At 43.5% G+C, this 22,500-nt stretch overlaps 1 non-coding gene and 1 pseudogene across 1 annotated transcript; both read right to left on the reverse strand.

The window, feature by feature from the left end:
* Window positions 1-9,744: 9,744 nt before the first annotated feature.
* TRNAD-GUC (transfer RNA aspartic acid (anticodon GUC)) lies at window positions 9,745-9,818 on the reverse strand. The gene has a single exon. It is a non-coding gene; the product is annotated as a tRNA-Asp (tRNA).
* A 4,183-nt stretch (window positions 9,819-14,001) lies between these two features.
* Window positions 14,002-22,500, reverse strand: part of LOC145060049 (small ribosomal subunit protein uS3m pseudogene) — a 19,818-nt pseudogene continuing 11,319 nt past the window's right edge.

Here is a 22,500-nt window from a genome sequence, read left to right on the forward strand (position 1 = left end):
ATCATCTAAAAGAAAAAGAAAAGAGAAAACTAAAGTCATTTTGAAACACAAAACAGCTATAAGTAGAAGTTGTTGAAGTAGAAAATGCTTGCTGCTCGCTTAGCGCACGGATCATACGCTATCTCATCACTCACTAACGCTAGCGAAAAGTGATCGAATAAAGCATTTGTTCGTACAATACGCTCTCGAACCTCACGCTCTATCACGCATGGAAAAGAAGCTGACTCAAAGAAATCGGTCACAAAGCTTATTTTTTCGGGTCAAGAAGCTCTCGAAAAGACCTGATCCTTCCCTAAAACCACTAAACACAAAGTGGTTTCGCCGTATCCTCTGAGAACGTTATAAGAGAAAGACGGCAAAACAATGCTCACACACGCATTTCACGCTTCAAGAACCAAGAAAGACTCAAACAAACTCGCTCTCGCTTAATCCGCATATCTGGAACTCTTTGATTTGAACTACTCCGAATCCGGCGATGAACTCACATTTCGCCCATGGGGGGACTCTTGCTTCTGTCTTCCTCTTTCTGGCATCTGGTGGAAATTCTCTCGATCGATCAGTTTCTTCTACTCTATGCCTACTAAAAGCTTAACCATGCCCTACCACCAAGAACAGATTCTCGCCATCTATTTAGAGGAAGAACTCATTCTTCAACAAAAGAAATCGCTGCTCCTAGTCCGACAGTTCGCTCCGCACCTTAAGAGAAAGAGTTCCGGCATACTACTCTATTATGATACCGGGGGAACATCACTACTTTGAGAGTTAGGCCTTTATTCTGCTGTGCCTGGTCATGAGTATACTGCTTTCCTTAAACCTATGTAGTGAGTCGTGTAGGTGGCGTGTTGAAATTAGGACCATACATTGAGCGACTTTTCTCCTCATCGCTAGCCTGTTTCCAAGAGGGGGAAGAGAAGGTCTTGCAAGTTGGAGAGCATATGAGATTTATCCATCGCAGCATTGCATCTATCGACTGAACAAAGTAACTTTCGAAGTGGACTGGGAAGGAATGCGAATAGGTATTTCAATTGTTGGACTAAATGAATAGGCAAGGAAGGCAAGGCACTTGACTGAAAGGTCCTACCCGACTCATTCTTAGGACAGGCTTAGCTCTAGCTATCTAAAATGAAGAAATTGTACAAGGGAGAAATCCTATTTCACAAAGTAACTTCTCAAAGGTCGAAGGCGTAGTATCGATTGCTTGTGTTGGACTACCTTTATAGGATAGATCTGATATACTGTTAGGTTTTGGTTGGACTGCTTTGTACGGAATTCACTGAGATTGACTTTAGATATCGCATTTCCGGTATAGCATTTACTGTTCGAGATTTCCGGTATGTAATTGACTCGTATATAAAGAAAGAAAGTCTTTCAATTCCTAGTTCGATATTCCAGATATTCCATTAGAATGACTGATGTTGGACTAGCTGACTCCCTAAGCTTTGCCGTATTGCATTAGAAAGTGGGGAATTCCATCGTCTTTGGTATGCGAATTTCAAGCTGCTACTGCTCCGATAGCTGCTTTAGAGGTTGCTTAGCCGGTATCTGACTGAACTAGCTGGTTTAGATTTCATTAGTTGAAAGTCTCGCACTATTTACACTATTTCAACAAAGACTGTGTAAAATGGATATGATATAAGGGAAGGATTGACCTGTTGGTTGACTTCTCAATTGAGAAAAGACTGGAATGAAACTGGCAATGCTCTCTTCGGTTTTCATCCGGTTGGCAATCCTATCTTCGGTCCTAGCTGAGTTCTGTCTTAGCTTTACGGCAAAGGGATAGGCTTAGCCTATTGAATGGGGAGAGCTAGGCTGCATTCACCATCGAATAACGGGGTAAAAGGCTACTTTCAGATCTCTTTCCCTGTAGTCGTACTATGACTTTCTGAGGGATTGAACTCTAGTCGTACTATTCGATATCATCTAGCAAAGAAGTCAGCTATGGGCAAGACTTGGGGCGGGCCACCAAAGCGGGTTTAGCCGGTTAGAGCTCAAGAGAATCGCTTCACGCCTTGCTTGCAAGAGCTAGACAGCAAAACCATTCCTAGCAACCATTGCTTTCGAAAGAGCAACCATTTCAGGGAACATCTACTTGAGAATTTTCTATAGTGAAAGCCTTTTTTCCAGGCAAAGACCCCACTCATAGGGTGAAGGCAGCCATCACTGGAGAATAGCTCCTAGCCTTATTCTAAGAAGGCGCATGCCATCAAACGAAAGGAAGGGCCCAAACCGTTAGGGAGCATATGTTTCCAATAGCAAGAGTCAGTCCAAGCAGCGGAACACGTTACCCATTTCAACTAGGGAAGTTTCCAAACTCAAATTCGAAATGAGATCTTCCATCTTGATTAGCATGGTAGGTAGGCATGAAAGATGAGGCAAAGAATGTTCCGCATCTCCCCGGCCAGAAGCTTTCAAGACAGGCAAAGGTAAGGGGAAAAACAGTGAAGAATGACTTTGCTAGGAGTTAGGACCTTTCATCCAATACATGTAAGGGGATTTTGATCCCAATAGAATGCTATTTTACCTAGGTAAAACCCACGTTAAGGATACCTCTTTATACCCTTTCTATTATAGGCTTAAAGCATGAGGGTGCACCCTTATTTTAGCTTGCCTATAGCAGGTATTAGAGAAGGATGACCCGCATGTGAGTGAAAAGCCTCTCTAATAGCGGAGAGTGATAGTACGATGGATAGGTCTCATCAGAGGTTCTGGCTGGTATTGCTGCTATAAGTCCGTTCGGGGAGTCCGTGGCATAAAAAAAGAAGGATTTGAGTCTGAGAAAGACTGTTTCCCCATTTTCATACGAATAGTGAGAAATCTCAGAGTTTCTCCAGTTGGGGCATAGAAAGAAGACCTGAACTCGGTGTTTCCTCAATCTGAATAGATCAATCTGGATTATAGGCCAGCAAGCCCGGAACCAGCAAGTGGGAGCCTGCTGGCAAAGAGAATGTTAGTGAGTCTTAGCCATGATCAGACGAATGGTGTCAAAGACGAGAAAGAAGAAAGAGGAAAATGAGACATTCAATCATGATTTAGCGGGGGCAGTTAGACGATGCAAGGTATGCTTCAGAAGGCCTAGTTCAATCTGAGAGGTTTCCCATGCTCTCGCTCCTTAGAAAGATTAGGTGATAGGATACGCCGACCTTTAGTTAGAAAGAGCCGGGTGACCCCCTATCAATCTGCTTTCGCCGCTAGCCTCTCCTTTGCTTTTTTAGGTTTCCCATGCCTTGAAGAGGTTAGAGAGGGATATCAAATCCGGATTGAAAGATAGGCATAGATAGTCTAATCAAGAGGATTAGGCATGAGCATACAAAATCAGTCAAATATGAGAAAGATAGATACGAAATCCGGATCAAAAAGATAGAGATATCAGAAATCCGGTATGGAATGCTAGATCAATCTGAAAGATGAGGCATGAATGCTAGAAGGCAGGGATAGGTATTCAACCAGAAACCTGAACCCTTTAAGTCGTTCCTTCTATGGGTAAGTCAAGTTCAGTTAGAAAGTCCTTCCCTCTCTGCTCATCCTTCCCCGTTCCTAGCTTAGCTCTCACTATTGAAGCTCGTACGCAATGAGCCTCTCACGTTTCACTGAGATTGCTGCTTAGTCCTTCTCAAAAGCCTAATTCGTTCGCCTATGAATAGTCAGCCGATAAAAGTAGAATTCTTTCGCCTATAGGTAGCCAAAATCCCGGAAAAAAGGAACTTGATGATGTTCTTCTCCCCTCGTGGTCTCTATCTATAGATCCTAGACGGCGGAGACCATCTAGCTATTCATTAAGAAATGCCTGAAATGCTTGCTTTAAGCCGCGTACGAAAACCCCACATGCACCTTTCACCCCTCGAAAATACCCTGATAATGAAAGTCAGCGCCCTTCGAATGGACAATGGGGGAAGGTTTGTCTTCCATGGTAGCTAGGTAGCCCCGCATGAAGGTGACTCGCCCCCGATTGTAGGAAGCCCACTCTACAGTCTGACATGCTTTCCGTATCTAAGGTAAGGGGAATAATGCTAATCTATGTGCCAAGGAAGGTAGGCCTTTAAGGGAAGTAATTCATCCGGTAGGTACTACTAACTAGAAGAGATTGAGAAAAAGGGATTTTATCTCCCTAAGGTCGAGTCTCCTTCCTATCCTTTTCAGTCTGTTTTCACTTCCTCCATCTTTGGAATTGAATCAATAGTAGCAGAAGGAGGCAAGTAACTGATTAAGGAAAGGCATGAGTTTCATTTTCCAAGTAAGTTATGAAAAAAAGTTCTTATTAGCTTTCACCCTTTCTCCGCTTCAAAAGGAGCCGAATTTCAAGAACTTAAGACTTTTTAGACGGCCCTAAAGAAAGAAGTACAGGAGCTGAAGTCGATTCGCCAACAGAGAAGGGGGGTCGGACATGAATACGATTTGCGGACATGAAACATAATAAAGGCAGATGCCAAGAAGTGGGCAAGGAACTTCCATAGGGACTTGTAGTCTTTACTTCCTTTGGAGGCTGGGATAATAAGGGCTTCAGTTGTTGAAGAAAATGTCCCGATGAACCTTTATTCGCACTTTATGTCGCTAACCCGTGGCGGACAGAGCTAGCAGGTGACGGTAAAGGTACCTCCACATTTCGAACCTCGGGAGAGAAGGACGTTGATCGAGCTTTTCCATGCCTAGTCCCAGTTTCGGTTAAAGACCCAGAACGGGCTACAGATCTATACTAATGAAGTTTTTATGTGAGAAAGTCAAGCCAGGAAGTCCTTCTCTCATTCTGGTGCTTGTAAGATAAGACCAGTAGATGAATTAGGAAAGAGGGCCTATGCCCGGTTAAAGTGAAAGGCTGTAGTGAGAGCGACGGGGCTTACTTTCTCTTTGGTTCAGCTACTAAATAGATAAGTCATTTCTGCTCGACTATAGCCATCGGGGTGGGGATGAGGCAGAAACACTTGCCGCACGTGATAATGCCACATTAGATAGAACAGTTCCCTATCAATGGAAGCCTTCGATGAAGAAGGTAAGTAAATGCTACTTAAGAAGCACAAGCACCCTTTTTTATTCACTAAGGATGAGATGGTGCAGGAACGGGTCGATGATGACACTGGGGAAGCCCAGTCAACCAATAGGGGGAAAAAAATTCCATTCACTTGTTTAACTGCTAAGAATAATTTTATCTTTCGACTGGGAACTGCTTACCTTTGGTGCTTTCTATTTTTTTATATAAGGTAGTAATCCCGTAGAGGCAAGGGCGAATCGAGTTAGCATCCCGCCATTCATGCCATGCCTTGTCAGCTAGGCTAGTTAGCTAATTCCTTCCAAGAAAATAGATTATGCGATGATGCGCGTAATAGATCTCTTATTAGGTTATTAAAAAGTCATTTCTAGAGGAATGGGCCATGGAAGACTAAGAGAAGAGAACCTGAAATGAAAGGTCAGATAGTGAAAGATGAACAAGAAGCCACAACTCGAAGGCTAATTCATGCTTTGCCAATGAGTGATGTTATTTTACTTAATATCCCAAGTTAGGAATAAGATCACAGCTTATCCCGCCACAAAGCGATTAAAATCTCTTTTCCATAGGCGCTAACTCTTACTTAAACAGCTTCGCTTCCTTCCCCAGATGCATGAGATGAAGGAAAGCGAGGGCGAAAGGAAGGCTTTGACTAACTCCTTCTAGGGTGTAATTCCAAGCTCTCGTATGGCTATGAGACTCACAATCAGGCGTCGCACCTTAGTAAGCTTTCAGGAAAGTCAGGACTATTTATTGCCGCATCAAGGAAAGATGAAATATTTTCTGTTAATACTCTTTATTCCCACATTTTTTGAATCCAAGAAGGAGTTCGATATCCGTCTAAAAAAAATAGAAGAGAGAAAGTCTAATTCCACATCTATTAGGGGCACTGAGTATATGGTGTAAGTCCTTGCTGTGTTAGCTAGGCCACCTGCCTGAAGCGTTGAAGATAGAAAATTATGGTTGCTTGTTGATTGATTCGGCGTAACGAGTGATAGAGATACCTTACGAGGGTTTAAGGAAAGAAGTTCGTTCAGGATGTTAAACTTTTTTCAATCGGGCTGTGGACCCATAGACATTGAGATTGATGAGACTCGGGAACGAGGTCGTCCCCTGTTCGTTGTTTTTCCTGAGAGAAAGATGGTCTCGAAGCACACTCTGGTTCGCGCCAATCCCTTCACTCCAGTAATCCATACCCGGACGTCCGCGATGGCGTAAGCACGTCGCAAGTCTGCTCACCGGTTATTGCATTAAGCACCGGTAATTCACCAAAAGCAAGAGGCTCCTAAAAATTTTAGAGTCAGATTCACGTGCAGCCTTGATCTTATTATACGATATACCACAAAATTTTCTATTCGATGGACCAGGAGGAACAATCGAAAAAAGCTCGACCAGTACGGTATCTCTTTGAATCCTGAATATGGTGATACCCCCGATTGTACCAATCTACATATGTCTATCCCCGTTACTAGTTATTGTCATTTGGATTCCTTTACTTTATTTGTCCGATGAGAAATGCGAAACGAAAGAAGGATCCTCCTGCTGGGAAATTAGATCCTACTCTTTGTCCACAGAAAATGGAGAGAGGAATTGATGTGATACGTGTATGGGCTTGATTTGGTGAGTAGGGTAGTGTTTAGGTAAATTAAGAGAGAATAGTAACCACAAATGATATATGAATGGAAAGAAATGGATAGATTAGTAACAACTCAAGACCTATTAAGTTGTATACCGGTGAAAACAATCCAAGACCTATTGGATTGAGTTCGTATCAAGTCAAGAACACGTCCTAACAAGATAATTTTTGAATTATAACAATAATTCCAATTGAACAAAGGTTTTTTTCTTAAAAATTCGTCTATTCCTTTTTCCATGCATAAACTTGGCTTTATATGAAGCCTTTATTACAAATTTGGTGGTTACAAGCCAACCAACCAAATATTCATTAAAACTAGTAAATGAAAATTAAGGAAACTCTTTAAATAACACAAAAAACGTCCAAGACACTTGAGAATGACAAAAAAAACGTCCATGTCTTCAATTAGTCTTCAATTGCTAGTAATTGGTTATGAGAAGATGTAGAGTGTAACTCCCAAGGATTAAAGAGAGCCATCAATGATAACATTGTAACTCCCAAAGTTTAAAGAGGACCATCAATATTACCCTTCCAAATGCTTCCATAACCATCCAAGCATTGAATCAAACAATCAATGAAGTCTTGGATTTATTAAACTTCTATTAATTTAATTAAGAAAACCCTAATCCAACAACTACCTCACCATGCACACCCCATAGGCCATTAAGCCCAAACAACTTTCTAGCCCAATAGTAAGCTACCCATAACCTTTTGGGCCTTCATTATCCATACACGGATCATTCCCTCCTTGTTCGAAAGGAATTGTCCTCAATTCAGTAAGGACCAGATTATGTTGTTCTCCCATATGAACCTTCCATGACATTAGGTCCTGAAAACAAATAGTTATTATAGAATGTGAACTTTTCTTTACTCCAAGTTGGTATCTTCTTTCAAATGAAGGATATATCAAGATAACATTACCCTTCTTAAAATCAGTTTTATCCATACCGAAATTATCATCACTTAACTCTTCTTTTTTCAAACTAACCATTTGCTTTGGCTTAGCAGCTCTGATGTCATCAATCTCACTCTCCTTTTGATCCATAGAAGTATGAATCAATACTTGCATTATTTTGGACAAACCACCATAGAAACTAAGCACAACATCCTCTTGTCCATCTACATACCCATTCACAAGTTTGTAATCCTCCACAACATTCTTTTTCCAAAGTTGATCATGATTGATGCGCCACATGGCCTTGGGTTTTGAATTCCACCCATGTGTAATTATTTTTAGATGGTTAGCTGATACGAGATCCTCTTTTAACCCACGCCATGATCCATGCTTCCATCCTCCTGTTTTATGTTTTAACACTTGTGAAAAGTGCAAATCATGGACATAAGTATCTTTATGAGATAGGGTATTGCACAAAAGGATCATCCCACAATTAATGTTCTTGAACTTGAAAAGATAAAATAAATTTAGCCATATTAACGCAGGAGCAGCAACCACGTGTTTTTCATTCATTGCAAATAACCTTGTAATGTCTCTCCTCCACATACACATGTTCGTCTTCAAATAACTCAAAGAACTCGCTGAATTCACTCCTAACCATATCTTCCATTTGTGGATCAAAAACCACTTTTGTACACTCCCATGAACAAGATTAGGACCTAGTAAATTATCCTTGTAATAATCTAAAGGATTGATAATGGTCATATGAAATAATGGATCATGGTTTGTACATATGGGTTGATAAACAACATGTTCCAATAACATGGCTTCCCAACTTAAGGCACACCAAAAGAATAGGAATCCAAGCATTATGAACTCCCTCCCTCGTAATTGCTCGGAACTTGGAACTTGATGGGTCACTCCTTCTTCTAGGTTCTTAGAAAGACGGTTTGTTATAAGACGAGTATCGTTATCCTTCTTAACCACAACCACATCTTCGTGGTCAAGAACCTGCTCCACCTTTTTGGATTCTTCAATCTTTTCTTCAACAATTTTGTTTGTAACAACAAAATCGATTTCTTTCACAGTTGTTTCAACAATTTTGTTTCCAACCACGAAATTTATTTCTTCTTCAATTTCTTCATGGTCGTCTTCCCCATCAGTGGCATAGAAAGGGTTAGAGTGTTCAACAATTTCTTCTCCAGTCACTAAATTAATTCTTTCAACAAATTCCCCTTCCCCATCGGTGTCATAGATGGGACCGGAATCTTCTTCCTCCTCTTCTTCAAATTTCTCTTCCTCTATATCTTCTTCATCATATAGCTTGCGCAACATTTTTGGACAACAACTGAATTCAAACAAACTTAGCAGATTTTTTTTTGAACAAGAACTTAGTTACACCCAATCGGAACTAGGCTCTGATACCACTTATGATACGTGTATGGGCTTGATTTGGTGAGTAGGGTAGTGTTTAGGTAAATTAAGAGAGAATAGTAACCACAAATGATATATGAATGGAAAGAAATGGATAGATTAGTAACAACTCAAGACCTATTAAGTTGTATACCGGTGAAAACAATCCAAGACCTATTGGATTGAGTTCGTATCAAGTCAAGAACACGTCCTAACAAGATAATTTTTGAATTATAACAATAATTCCAATTGAACAAAGGTTTTTTTCTTAAAAATTCGTCTATTCCTTTTTCCATGCATAAACTTGGCTTTATATGAAGCCTTTATTACAAATTTGGTGGTTACAAGCCAACCAACCAAATATTCATTAAAACTAGTAAATGAAAATTAAGAAAACTCTTTAAATAACACAAAAAACGTCCAAGACACTTGAGAATGACAAAAAAAACGTCCATGTCTTCAATTAGTCTTCAATTGCTAGTAATTGGTTATGAGAAGATGTAGAGTGTAACTCCCAAGGATTAAAGAGAGCCATCAATGATAACATTGTAACTCCCAAAGTTTAAAGAGGACCATCAATATTACCCTTCCAAATGCTTCCATAACCATCCAAGCATTGAATCAAACAATCAATGAAGTCTTGGATTTATTAAACTTCTATTAATTTAATTAAGAAAACCCTAATCCAACAACTACCTCACCATGCACACCCCATAGGCCATTAAGCCCAAACAACTTTCTAGCCCAATAGTAAGCTACCCATAACCTTTTGGGCCTTCATTATCCATACACGGATCATGATGTCTTTTTTGAATCCGGCGTCGGGACTGACGGGGCTCGAACCCGCAACTTCCGCCTTGACAGGGCGGTGCTCTGACCGATTGAACTACAATCCCAGGTTGGAACCTTAACCTCTTACGGTTGTCGAGAGATCTCAATCTACTACATCTACTCTAAAGGCAATGCAAAGAGTTCACGCCGGATCGAAGGCATGCTCTTAGTTAGCTTATGAGCGAAGGGTACGAGAGTTGTTCGAAAGTATTGGAGCGAAGGTTTGAAGACGCTCGACCAATGGGAGAGGAAGGAAGAAAGGCGAGGTTCGACCGTAACGTAATAAGGGAGGGTGCCTCCTTTCAGAGTGTGATTCGTCGTTTCCAATGCGGTTAATTGCTATTAGGCTTTTTAGGAAAGTTCCCCTTTTCTTATGCAGTTAGCTCGACTCCAGGTATAGCTCTGAATGGGCATGTAGCCGTAGGCGGGAACTCTTCTTTTTATCTTATTCTTTGGTCAGGCAAGTCGGCTGGTAATCCCAACCGAATAAGCAATCGAAATCGCTACAAGCAACCTATTTCATACCCTTTTCGTCGTACTTCCTCTTCTCCTTCTCTTCTTTCTCTCCCTGCCGAGCTTGTTGGAGTGCCATTGCCAAGATCTAGTGTAATTCCTTTTCCCCGGGAGCCAGTCGCACTAATGCTAGTATCAATAGGAAGATCTTTATTGCTTAGGAGATTTCTGGTTTTCTCCCCTGTAGTGTCAAAGTATTTGGCATAAAGAGCCCTCAATAACTTGCTTGTCCTGTACGCGGATAGAGGGAGTTTCAACTCGGCCTTCTACTAAGAGTGTTGCACAAATTCCCTTTCTTATCCCTTCTAGTTTAAGCCTTTCCTTCCTATGTAACCAAGTCCTCCTATGAACCTATCCCCGCCTAAAGGATAGGATAGGATAGATTACAACTATAAAGTAAAGGCTGTCTTCGAGCAAGCTCTTAGCTTTCATCGTGAGTGAGAGAGGAATTGAGGCTGATTCAACTCAAGCAGCTTGCACATGATTGTCTTGTGTAGTGTGTGATATCTTTCCTTTGTTAAGTGGAAGTGGGAACTATCTAAGATCTATTATCCATCCCTTTCTTGGGCACAGTCAAAGACCTTGCAACTAAGGGCTTCAACCGATGCCTTCAAGCTCACCTAACTTGGTTCTAGTGTTGTGACTGGCACTCTACCAAATCCATCAATTCTTGGATTGGTTGCTTCTGAGAGAGCTGCTCTTCCGACTGCTCGTATTCATCCCTTCCCCATGAGGGCAATCAGCCCCTTGCTTTCATTTGAATATTGGCCCTCGCGCATCACGGCTAGATTTGAGTCACTCATAGCTAGGGCTTTCTATTTCATCAGGACGGCTTCTCCTCTACTGAGCTCATCGCCCCTTTCTATCAGCTTCCGCTACCTGTCTGATGAGGTTTTACGGAGGCTCCTTTGACCGGTCTGAGGCTTTACCTCACCCTATCTCGCTTACTCGTTGTGGTTTACCACGGAATAAACCTGCTTTTCATCGTAAGATGATGAGGGGTCGCTCCTGGAGTTGCTAGTGAGTCCGAGTGAAAGAGTCAACTGCTTGCCCCTTGCGCTTTACCGGTTTGGAATGAGAGCCTTCATGTCAGCCTTCTCACCCATGGAATCCCTCTTATCTTATAGTTCTCTATCTTTCGAGACTTCGTTACAGTCATCGTAATCGTAGGAGGGCTTGCCCTTGATCTTCTTAGAAAGTGAGGGATTTAATAGCGAAGCAGAAGCTACTTTTCACTCATATTCAAAAGCTAGACCGGCTGGCTACGAAGCGAGGATTTGTTCTTAGTTTCCTGGTATTACCTTCCGAACCTTCCTTGGATTGAAACGGAGCTTGCTCTAGCTTCAGAGCGAGGGAAGATGGATGGGCTGACTTGAGGCTCGGGATGGTGTGGGATAACAGCCTTGAACTGAGCTTCGTTTGATAGTACTTTCGGAATAGGCTTTTGGCTAGATTTAGGGCAGAAGCCTGAAAGTCCTCTGATTCTTACTTTACTACTTCCTTTGATGGCATCGTTCCTTAGTCTGATTCATGGCATTCCTCATTCTTGGATTTTAGCTTCGATGTAAGGGAAAAGAGCAAGGAAAAGCCCTATATCCGGAACTCCGAGAGCTAGACCGGCTACAGGCTAAGCAGCACCGGCTGAGGTATTTGAGTTAGGGTCTCGTGGCCCCAGGCCGGCTAAGAGCAGCAATTCTTACATTTCTCTCAGAAGCTACTTTCCTACTTCCTTTCCTATTTGAAAGAGCTTTCAAATAGCATGAGCGTTGAAAGTCTTCAATTAGACTAGAGCGTTAGATTCTTTTTTTTTTTTTAGTTCCACTGATAAAGTCGAGTCTTATAAAAGAGGCCACTCTACGAGGGAAGTCCCCGGGTCGAGTCTTTGCGAGTTCATCCCAAACAAAGCGAAGCCCTTCCGGTCGGGAAGATGCAGATAAAACGCCAATAGCCGGATGTCCGCTTCTACGACATAAGCTTTAAAGAAAAGAGCGATCAACGCTAATCAAAATTGAATAATCAAAGAAAATTAGGTATAGGTTTGAACAGTTTTTTCAATCTTTTTCTTCCTATTCTAAGATAGCTTTCAACTGAGTGGCTACCCTTTTTGTCAGATACGGGTCAATAGCCCCGTTCAGACAACTAGGGTCCCCCTTAGATCCTCCAGCATTTCGCGGAGGCAATCATCCGGCTCATGAGGCAGATACAGATCCTCCATAATATGGGTGGCGGTCTGAGAGTGCAGCTCTATCATACCTGCCCTCTCATTCTTGCAGTTCTCTTTAACGGAAAAGCATCCGAAAAAACGGAACACTAACCTAATCTCGAAAGAAAAGTTTTACTTTTATCAACCCCTATTCCTGACTTGAACAGAAGCTTCAGCTACTTGAAGAGTGAAGAAGCAGCTACCATCTTTCAATGCAATACTAAGCCAACTAGCAACCTGAGCCTGTAGCCACCCGGTATTTTATAATAGCAACCAAGCCAGCCGGCCTATATTTGAACGAAAATGCCGGGTCGCTCAGCGAGGAGAGGATAGGGTGCTCTCGGATTTGATAAGAAAGACAGGGCGAGTCATTTTGCATGTCGGAAAAAAGACAAACCATGGGCTTGAGGCATCGGTCGTCTCGGTTCTAATCCGTATATCATCCAGGAACTCACTGTTGAAATTCCGGCAACTTGTTCACTTCGTTCTATTATATAATGGATCAGCCCTCATCAAGAACTCTCGCCAAATCACAAGTCTTCCTATTACGTTACGCCAGAATGCACAACCACCGTGGGCATTCATTCCTATGCCGGGGCCGGGGGCATGGCAGATGAACTTTACTTTGCACATGCGTTCATCGGCGGCTGATCATGTAACGTCAAAGAAAAAGACCGCTTAATAAGACGCCTATTCGATCTAATAGTCGAACGAGGTACGAACTAGTGCTAGCTCGGGCGCGGTAACAAAGGTCCTCGCAAACCTCGTAGCGGAGAGGCGGCTTATTGCAGCAATTTGAATCAGTAATCATCAATGCATAAGGGAACAGCACGAAGCGATGATATGCTTCGCAAGCAAATGGGTCAATGACTAGATAGCCACGGTAAGATGGAAGGCCCGCGCTAATGCCCTTAGAGTCGTCGGTCGAATTACCGATCAATTAGATTCTTGGATGAGCGGAACATCTTTGAGCCAAATCATCTCCACCCGGGTACATAGCTTCATCCAAACCATGGATCCACGAATTGTTGCCTCGCTCGAGAAAAGAGCTTCGTAGTTGCGAGTTCTGGGCCGATGAGCGATATGTAATCCTAGGATTAGAACTATGCTTTACTACTTCCATATAGTAGTTAGATCTTTTCTATTTTTTATATTTTAGGTCTAAAGGCTAGTCTTCATTTCCCTTTCTTCTCTTTTTTCAATATGGATAGCAAGAGGCCTACATGGAAGGAAGGAAAGATGGAAGGAGAGAAGGACTGAACGACAAAAGGAAAGACCTCTTTGTTTGCCTTGGAATGAATTGGTTTTTTCAACTGCTGAATAGGTTTCGGGGCTTAACTTAAGTAAGTCTTTAGTACGCTTTTAGTATCCGGATCGATAGAGACTGATCCCTTTCTACATACATAGCCCCACCCCACCAGATACATACATACTTTTTATCCTTTCTCCCATAAAGCTTCCTTTCCTGAATCTTAGCTCTTATCTTTCTTATTTATTCTGACTACTCTCACTTTAGAAACCGGGCCTGGAGAATTCAACCTTAACGTACCCGGGTAGTACGCCTGGAACAAGAAGGTTCGTCGTACAATTTCGGCGATTACAAAAAGAAAGGAGTATATCCCTCTCCCTTAGTGTCTTTCCACTTCCGTCGTTCAGGAACAAACACTTCGCCTAATTCTTTTGAATCCCGGCCCGCTTTTTCCCCACTAACTAATTACGTTACGACCACTGAACAAACTTGGTTGACGAACATAGTTTATGCGCCGCTAATGTAGCGGCTTGTCGAGCATTTGACAAACTCACACCATCCATTTCAAATGGGATTTGTCCTGTGGACACACGAGCAATCCAACCCGTAGGATTTCCTTTTCCTCTTCCCATTCTGACTTCTGTAGGTTCCCCGGTAATAGGGAGATCTGCGAGAACTCTTACCCATATCTTACCATTTCTTCGGAATTGTCCGCTCATAGTACGATGGAATTGCCCAATTATAGCTCGACGCGCTGCTTCAATGGCTCGATATGAAAGACGACCAGCTCTCAAACTTTTAGTGCCATATCTTCCAAAACCAAGTCGTGTACCGTCCGGTTTGCAACCCCTACTACATCTGCCTTTATGATATTTACTATATTTCGTACATTTCGGATATAGCACGTCCCCTTTCTTTTTGACTATATGAAATCCACACTTTGACACCTGAGATTCCGTAACGAGTAGATACTTCCGCAGGAGCATAATCTATTTTCTGGTTAAATACATTACTAGATGTTTTTCCATACTTTCCGCATTCAGTTCTAGCTATTTCTGCACCTTCTGATCGACCTGAACAACATATACGGATCCCCTCCACCCCTTTTTTCATTACTAATCGAATATCCTTCACTATTTGACTAAAAATGGAGCGAAATGATCTTGTTTTGTTCCTCGGTTGAAAAGAGATATCTTGAGCAATCAGAGAAGCACTTTGATAAACAGATTTGATCTTGACCGACTCAATTAAGGTATTAGTCTTTGTTCTATTAGACAACAAAGATTGCATTTTTTTCACTTCGTTCAAATAAAAGTTGTACCTGTACGGAATTCTTCTGTTTCTCAGTATGATCTCTATCATCATCTCTATTCCCTTTATCAATTCTCCTATCCCACCTAGGTCTATGAATTTCTCTATCAATTCCATTACCTTATCCTTAGCCGTGAGGTTCCAACATTTTTTCCTGAATTTTCGTAGGAGTTGTTCCCGGGCATACTAAAAAAAAAGGTTCTTATACACCCCAACCCCGTCCCTTGGAAAGAAAAAGGTAGCACCGAAGAAAGGAAAGAGCGAGATGGTGGTTTTTGTTGTTCCCGCGAAGCGAGGATGATCCGACCAGCGAATGAAGTGGGTCAACTTTTTGTCTTCGGCCAAAAACTTTTTCTCGCTGGTCGAGCTTTCGACAAAAAAAGCGAAACGTATTCTCTTATCTAAGCTTCTTCCCTGTGCATTAGCTCCCCCCATGGTAGATGGTTCAACCACGCCCGGTTCCACGAAATGATTGAGAACTACGACGGGGTCGAAATGCATTTGGTTCTTTGTCTTCAATAAGTATTGCATGACCGAATAATTCAAGGAAGGGCGCACCGCAGGGAGGGTCCTTTTAAGTGGATGACTCGTCGGGCTGTCGGAGGGGGACTTCTTTGAGAAAAAGAACTTGAATAACTTCGTTTTTCTGAAGGAGTCGTCATTTAGGAGGGCTATGTCATTTACAAGCCCGGCGTATTTCGGATGCTTGAAGGCCCCGCTGACCCGAAGTGATTTAGAAAGATTCTTCTTTATCGATGGTGATCGGTCATGGTATCCATAGCGTTGCTTCTTTTTCGGCCAAATCCGGATTTCGTTTTGCTTCTCCCGGTCGTCGAGCCTGATCGACTCGACTCTTTTCCCTGCCCCCCGGCCTCTCACTTCGTTTCGTTCTTCTTCTGTACCGTCGCTTGAATGAAGACACCCGATCGGCCCGACTTTCCCAAATGCCCACCACTGGCCCTTCCCCTTTCCGGGTCTGGATTTTTTGCGTCGTTTCTGTCGTCGTGGTCGACGGGGAAGAAAGAAATGAATGAATGTTCTTTTGGGAAAATGTATAATAATACACCTACCGAGACGAAAGCCAAAGGTGAGTCTAGTAGGTGGACGTATCGAACCGAAATAAGATCTAAGATTGACATCTTGATACACTGATTTACCATAATAATAAATAGAGTCAATGCGGACTCCGCCGTGGGAAGAGCCGCTTCTTTCTTGCTTGATAGGGGGGCTTCCATTCACCAGCGTAGACTAAAAGTGCTCTCCGAACCGTGCTGGATAGTCACCCATCACACGGCTCTCAAACCCAACCTGTGGTGGATCCCGGGTGACAAAGTAAAAGCCTTTGATCCTTTGCCCCATACTTTGAGATGCTCCTCCCCGCCGATCAAGCAGCGACGCTGCTCTTAGCTTTAAGCCGCTATCGTTCGGTTCGGATAAGTAAAGTCCCTTCGGTCAGTTCGCTCAGGTGATCCTCCCTTCTCTTCCCTAACGTTCAGAGTTGTTCTGGTTTGAGAAAGGAGCACCGGCCGAGCGCCCTGAATGAATAATAAATTTACAGCAGAGGTAATTGCAGATTCTTATTCGAACGAGTTGAAGCTAACAACATGTCGATTACACACCGGGGGTTGGTAAGAACTGAGGGGCAATGCCCCTCTAACCTAAGTGGGCCTACCTGCGAAGCAACTGGTACTTGAGCGGGCGGGGGGGGGGGCGGTTTGGTTTCGTGCAAGGCCCTCGCAGCAGGAAGAGGCAGTTGTCATTTGAAAGAAAACGCTCTTAGTTTTTATAAGGTTCCAAACCTTCGCACCCTGATGAAAAAGCCCTTTCTTTTCTATCTTATTAGTAAAGCCTAAACGTCCTTATTGAAGCCTAGCTAACGAGAAATCAAAGCGATAACGCACCTTTCCTAAGATTAGAATCGAAATAGAAGAGAAGGCCTTTCTTTCTCAAAGTAAACTTTCCCCCTTCCCTTCTTGCTTTAGAAAGATTGCAGCTAGCGTGCTGGACTAATCTAATAGAAAGTCAAGGCTCTTCTCCTGTTCTACGAATCTACAACTCTCTTTACTGAGCGAGACTCCATCTATATCCCTACTAGTGGTTATTCTTTCCAGGCCATTTGTTTGACAGCTTAAACTAGACCCCACTTTCGATTAGATAGGTTTCGGTCTTAATCAAGATAGGTCAAGGGCGCGTCGGAACGGTCGGTAGCTACTTAGTCTCATCCGAGAGTCTAATCTCCTTGTACTGCTTTTTTTCTTTTCAAAATAAAAAAGGTCGATTTAGGCTCCTTCCCTTCCCATAGCTGCGGTAGCAGGTACTACGAGCCCTCTGTCCCACGCATTTAACCGGCGTGGTTCACCGGTTCCACCGAAAACTCTCATTTGTTGAAGCGGAGCATAGTGCGCTTTAGGCGCCGAGCGAGAAAGGTCTCTTCTTTCGTTTCGGTTTATTCACTGATCTGAAACTTAGCACTTGTTTTCTTATTCCAGGGGCGGCGGCGTTCTTGAATGAAGTCTATCCGAACCGAATTAGCACTTCTCAGATCAGGCGAGGCCTCTCCAGCGGAGCTGGGCGCCGGGGCCCTGGCTGCACTAGCGATTGGCACATAGGGGAGTGGTTGCCCGGCTTTCTCGGCCTGGTATCCTGCACCTCGCGTTCATGATATCTACATTCAACTGTGCCCCGGAGACACGGTCGAAGCACGCCCGCCCAGTGTGCTTCTTTCACGACATGCTCTGGTCCCGGGTGTCTTCCAGTGGTCTTCTAGCGTTAGAAGAAGTCGTGTCCGTCCCGGACATCTACAACGCCCTTCCCCGCCTTTTTTTTTTTAATCTGGGGTGAAGGAAAAGACTGACCCCTTCGGTGACTTTCGCGGTCGCCCTCACTGAACCGACTTGAATCTGAACTACGATTCAGACCAAGTCTTACCGAAATTGGATTTCCTTTTCGTGCCATATGCGCTTATACTTTACTTTTGTCCCTTTTTGATTCCCGGTCCAATATGAGTTCTCGAAGATCTTCGTTTCCGTGTAGAAGCAAACTCTCCCAATTTAGGACCTCCTTCAGTGATCTTACAACGAACAGGATTCCATTGAAAATTCGTACGGAGCAATCAATGAATTCCGGCAAAATAGAAGAAGATGTGACCTAATTTTCCTGTCCTTAAAAGAAGATCTCTCCGGTTGCTTCCTTCTCCTTGCTAAACTAGAAATGATCTCTTACGACTAGCATTGCGATTCACGCATCTCGCACAACCGTGCCTGAGATATTAGTGGTGAATACTCTTGTATACTAGCCGTCTCACAGGTTCTCGTTAGCAAGGATAGAGAGACAAAAGGATAGCTTCGAAAGTAGGTAGGCTAGGGAGATGCTCAAACCGGGGCTGGATCGAATTCCTGTAAGACTTCTATCCTTTTTCTCTTTCTTTCTTACTAGATTCCCCTGCCCCCTATATTCAATTAAAAGACTAGAAAACCTCTCTTGTGCGTCTACGTACCCGTCTTACCAATACTGATTAGCTTAAGACTGAAAATCTTAGTTAGATAGCATCTATTGTATTGTCTATCTTAATTCGCTTAAAGCCTTACTTTCAACTCGGCCTCCCGGTCAGTATATCCGAGTTCTACTTAAATAGTCTCGGTTTTCATATTCTTTATCTTTGATATGTGCGGTCCTTAATCGCCGGACGGCTGCCCTCCATCCCCTTGCTTCACGTGCGTGCCCTTCTTATCATTTGTTGGCTAGCCCTTTGTATTTCATGGCATGGCTACATGTGCCCTTTGGATTTGATGGCACTTCAACCGGGGGTCTTTTTTCATCCTTCGATGCTAACTCTGAACTCATGCTTCCACCTCCAGCTTAAGCACTTCTATCGATCAATTCTGGTTCAAGATTTGAAACTGACAGCCGAACCCAACGAGTGAAGTATACGTAAGGAGTCAGAAGAAAGCAATAAAAAAAGAAAGATTTCACGGCGATATCAATTCCGTCATATCTGAAAGAAATTCCTGAAATAAATAAAGAATTCTGTCACTTCAAGAAAGAAGGAAGGAATTCCATCAATAATTGCCAAATCCTAAATTCAGTCTTCACTGATAGATAGAAAGATAAATTCTGTAAAGCAAAGAAAAGAGAAGGCTTGAAATCAAATCCATCTTAATACGAAATTTTGAAATAAAAAATCTTTCCACTTCCAGCGCACCTCCTTTCCATGCTACTTCTTTCTTTTCCACTTCATGACCAGGAATTATAGGTCGGCATTTCTTTCATTCCATCAAGAAAGGCACCTCTAGACGTCTGCTTCAACTTCAAGCCGGGGGACCATGGATCAAGATTTCTGGTTCCCCTTCGATTTTCAACTTCGCAGTCTGCTACTATTAGAGGGATATGGATTTCTTTCCCCCGAATATCGATTTATCGGGAGTGCTACTCTTTCCATCAAAGCAATCACACCCTTAATTCACACTCATTCTGCTCCACTCACACCCGAAAGAAAGCTAGCTCATCTCTCAGACTGGATCCGGTCGTAGAGACTGATTGATCGGTCACCAACCTGCAAGACCAAGAATTTGAAGAAAGATCTCTGCTTAGGCTTAAAATCTCTCTACCTCTCAAAGTCACCACTCCGTCCAGGTGTGGAGGTCAGAATCCCATCCTATCCACCCGGGCCGTCGTCACCACCTTCTTTTGTCCGATCCTTCTCCTTTTGAATGATCGTCACGCTTCTCTTGAGATCGAGATCAGCTTCCCAAGTCAGAACTAGAAAGAATAGTAAATAGCACCGCTGATAGACTTCATATGAGAAAATGGGATGATTCCTCAGGCAGTGTAGCTTTGTCGGGGTGCACCTTTGGTAGCAGCGGCATCTCTCTTTCTCTCTGCAAATGCATCCCATTGAGACTTCTCCCCCTGGGCAGGATCTTCCAACCTTTCATTCATTTCTTGATCCATCAACCTGGGAGCGAAGCCCTTCATCTTTCTCTTTTTGCTACTAATAACTGGGCTTCCCTTCACCACAAGATGCAAAAGATTGGAAGAATCGCTTGAGAGACCGTCCGCCCAACCTGTCAGATATTCCTGGACTCGCTTTGAACCAAAAGAGATGCTGCTTGATCCGAGTATGCTACTTGCGTAGTAGATCCAGCCATATCAAAGCGTCTTTCCCACTTGAGAAAAGGAGTGATTTGCGCTCGTCCGATTGAGGGCCCTTCTCGCTTAGTGGAAAAAGTACTCAAATTGGCAATACGAACCTAATGGTTAGCTTTTGATGCCACCATACCATAGGGGCTCTAGCTTACGACTATCAAAAAGAAGGCGATAGGGAAAGGCACCGCTAGATCGACTTTCAAAGTCCGGCTGGATGGGAATGATTTCCGGGGAAGAAGCCCCGGCTGCCATGCCAGCTCGATCTAAGGTGGGAAGGGATCGAGACCTTTCTCGCGAAGATGGTCTTCTATAGTTTAAAAATCTCGACTTTAGAACAAAACTACTTTCTTTCTTCCATGCCGCCGTCGAAGGCCCGGCTTAAGACATTGACTTGGGTCTTGCAGCTGCCAACCTTCAAAGTAGGAGTTCGGGATCTTGTCATGAGCATGCTCCAGAGAAGGCTTTTTCCTTTATTTATCTACCCGTGACCGAGCGAGGATGATCTTCTTCATGATCGGCCAAGTCCGAAAGCTGCAAGAAAAGGGGGCCAGAGAGAAGGTCTTTTCATCACCTCCTTTGGCTCTTATTGGTTCTCTTCACGATGATTGGTCGGGGCCTTCGTTCCCTCTTTTAAGTAGAGAGATGTTCCCGCGGCGAAGAAGTGGAATGATCATCAGAAGGAGGTGAAGGGCTTAACAGCGCCTGGCGGGAATAAGAAAATAAGGAAATTGGGTCGGGTTTGGTCATTCATTCTTGCTTTTTTGGGATTGAAGGATAAATTACAAGCAAGTCGTGTTTGGAGCGAACGAATTACCTCCTTTGAAAAAGAATTTCTTTGGTTATGGCCGATACCTATTGTTGTCAATGAGAAGATCTACCCGGAAAGGGAAAACAAGATCGGATAGTTGGGCAGGCGCTCCCCTTTGGGTGTGGCTGTGTATGGATAGGCTAAGGCACCTTAGTGTGCAAGGGGCTAAGTCGTTCATTCAAGGACCGGAGCTTTCATCTGAATTCCCCTATGTTCGAGACCATTATTTCTTAGAGTCGTTGAAGGAAAAAAGCTGGATAGAGAGGCCGGGTAAATGGTCCAAGGGTCCTTGTCCAAAGGCGGCTAAGCCCTTTCCAGCAACGTGGAAGAGGAGAGCTTGCTCAGGGAATTCAAATGGGAGACTCTCGTTCGGATGACTGTCGGTATGATGATGTGCTTGATGCTAAAGCTGCCTATTCTCGCTGAGACTCTTGTCGAATCCAATCTTCTTTCTGGAGCACCTATATGAAAGGGAAATCCGGATGAGTAAAAAGGGGCCTTCCTAGTCCTTGAAGTTGTTAGAGTTCGGACTTATCGACTTGTGTAGTAATAGAAGCGATCTTCTTTACAGGCGCCTACCACCCCTAATTGATTAAAGAGAAGGGAGCCGCCCTAGTAGCATGAGACGACAGCCTTGCATAGGAGTAGTTCTGACTCCGAGAATAGAATCTTATCCCCGCCGACTAAGCCCGGACTCTTTCGCATCGCGCTAATTCAGTGCCAGCCGTTGGTGAAAGACCTGCATGGAGCCGAGCCCTTCTCACCTACCTGCTTTGGGGAGAGTTTGATCCGGACAAAACTAGTGGGTGTCGCCTCCTCGAAGCAGCTCCCTCTCGCCCCGATTGATGAAAAAGAAATAGAATTGGAAAAGTCCAAAGAAGACTTTGACCCCGTAAGCTAAACTGGGAATCTCGTACGAAACTGAGAATGTGATCATGACAGCACATCGAAAGAAAGTGGCTCGTGGCTTTCATATCTTGGTAAATAAGAGATCGATCCCGTAGTTCAATCCTGGGAAGGGTCAAAAAGTGTATCCACCCGGTCCGGGGAAGGTGTGTTCAATCCTCTCACGTTCTTGGTCAAGTAATGGCTCTAGCTTCATTCTCGCTTTGGGATCATCTCGCCTTCGTGGGTCTCCGCTTTCCAGCTGCGGAAAGCTTCACTCCTTTCACTGAATGAAGACCAAGGAAAGAACTTCAAATGTTGAACCATTTGGAAAGAACTTCAAATGTTGAACCATTTAGCTATGGATGCTTAGCGGGGGTTGAGAGATCCCTTGTCGCCGACAAAGAAAAGAAGGTAGAACCAATGGGCCCTTAGTCCGCCCCTTATGTAGTACATAGAGGCGTCGCGAAGGAGTGAAGAATGCCCCTTTCCTCCCGGAAGAACTGGACGACCAAATACAAGCACTGACTTCAAAAAAGAGATAGCCTGCCTCTCTCTCCTTTCTTGCAGCTTACGAACCCCCCGAAAACAAGATTGACGCAGAAAGGTAGCGAACTCTTTTTGCTCAATAGC

Source organism: Lactuca serriola, chromosome 6 (assembly GCF_051521515.1).
Source record: "Lactuca serriola cultivar US96UC23 chromosome 6, Lser_US96UC23_V15, whole genome shotgun sequence".
NCBI classification, from domain to species: domain Eukaryota; kingdom Viridiplantae; phylum Streptophyta; class Magnoliopsida; order Asterales; family Asteraceae; genus Lactuca; species Lactuca serriola.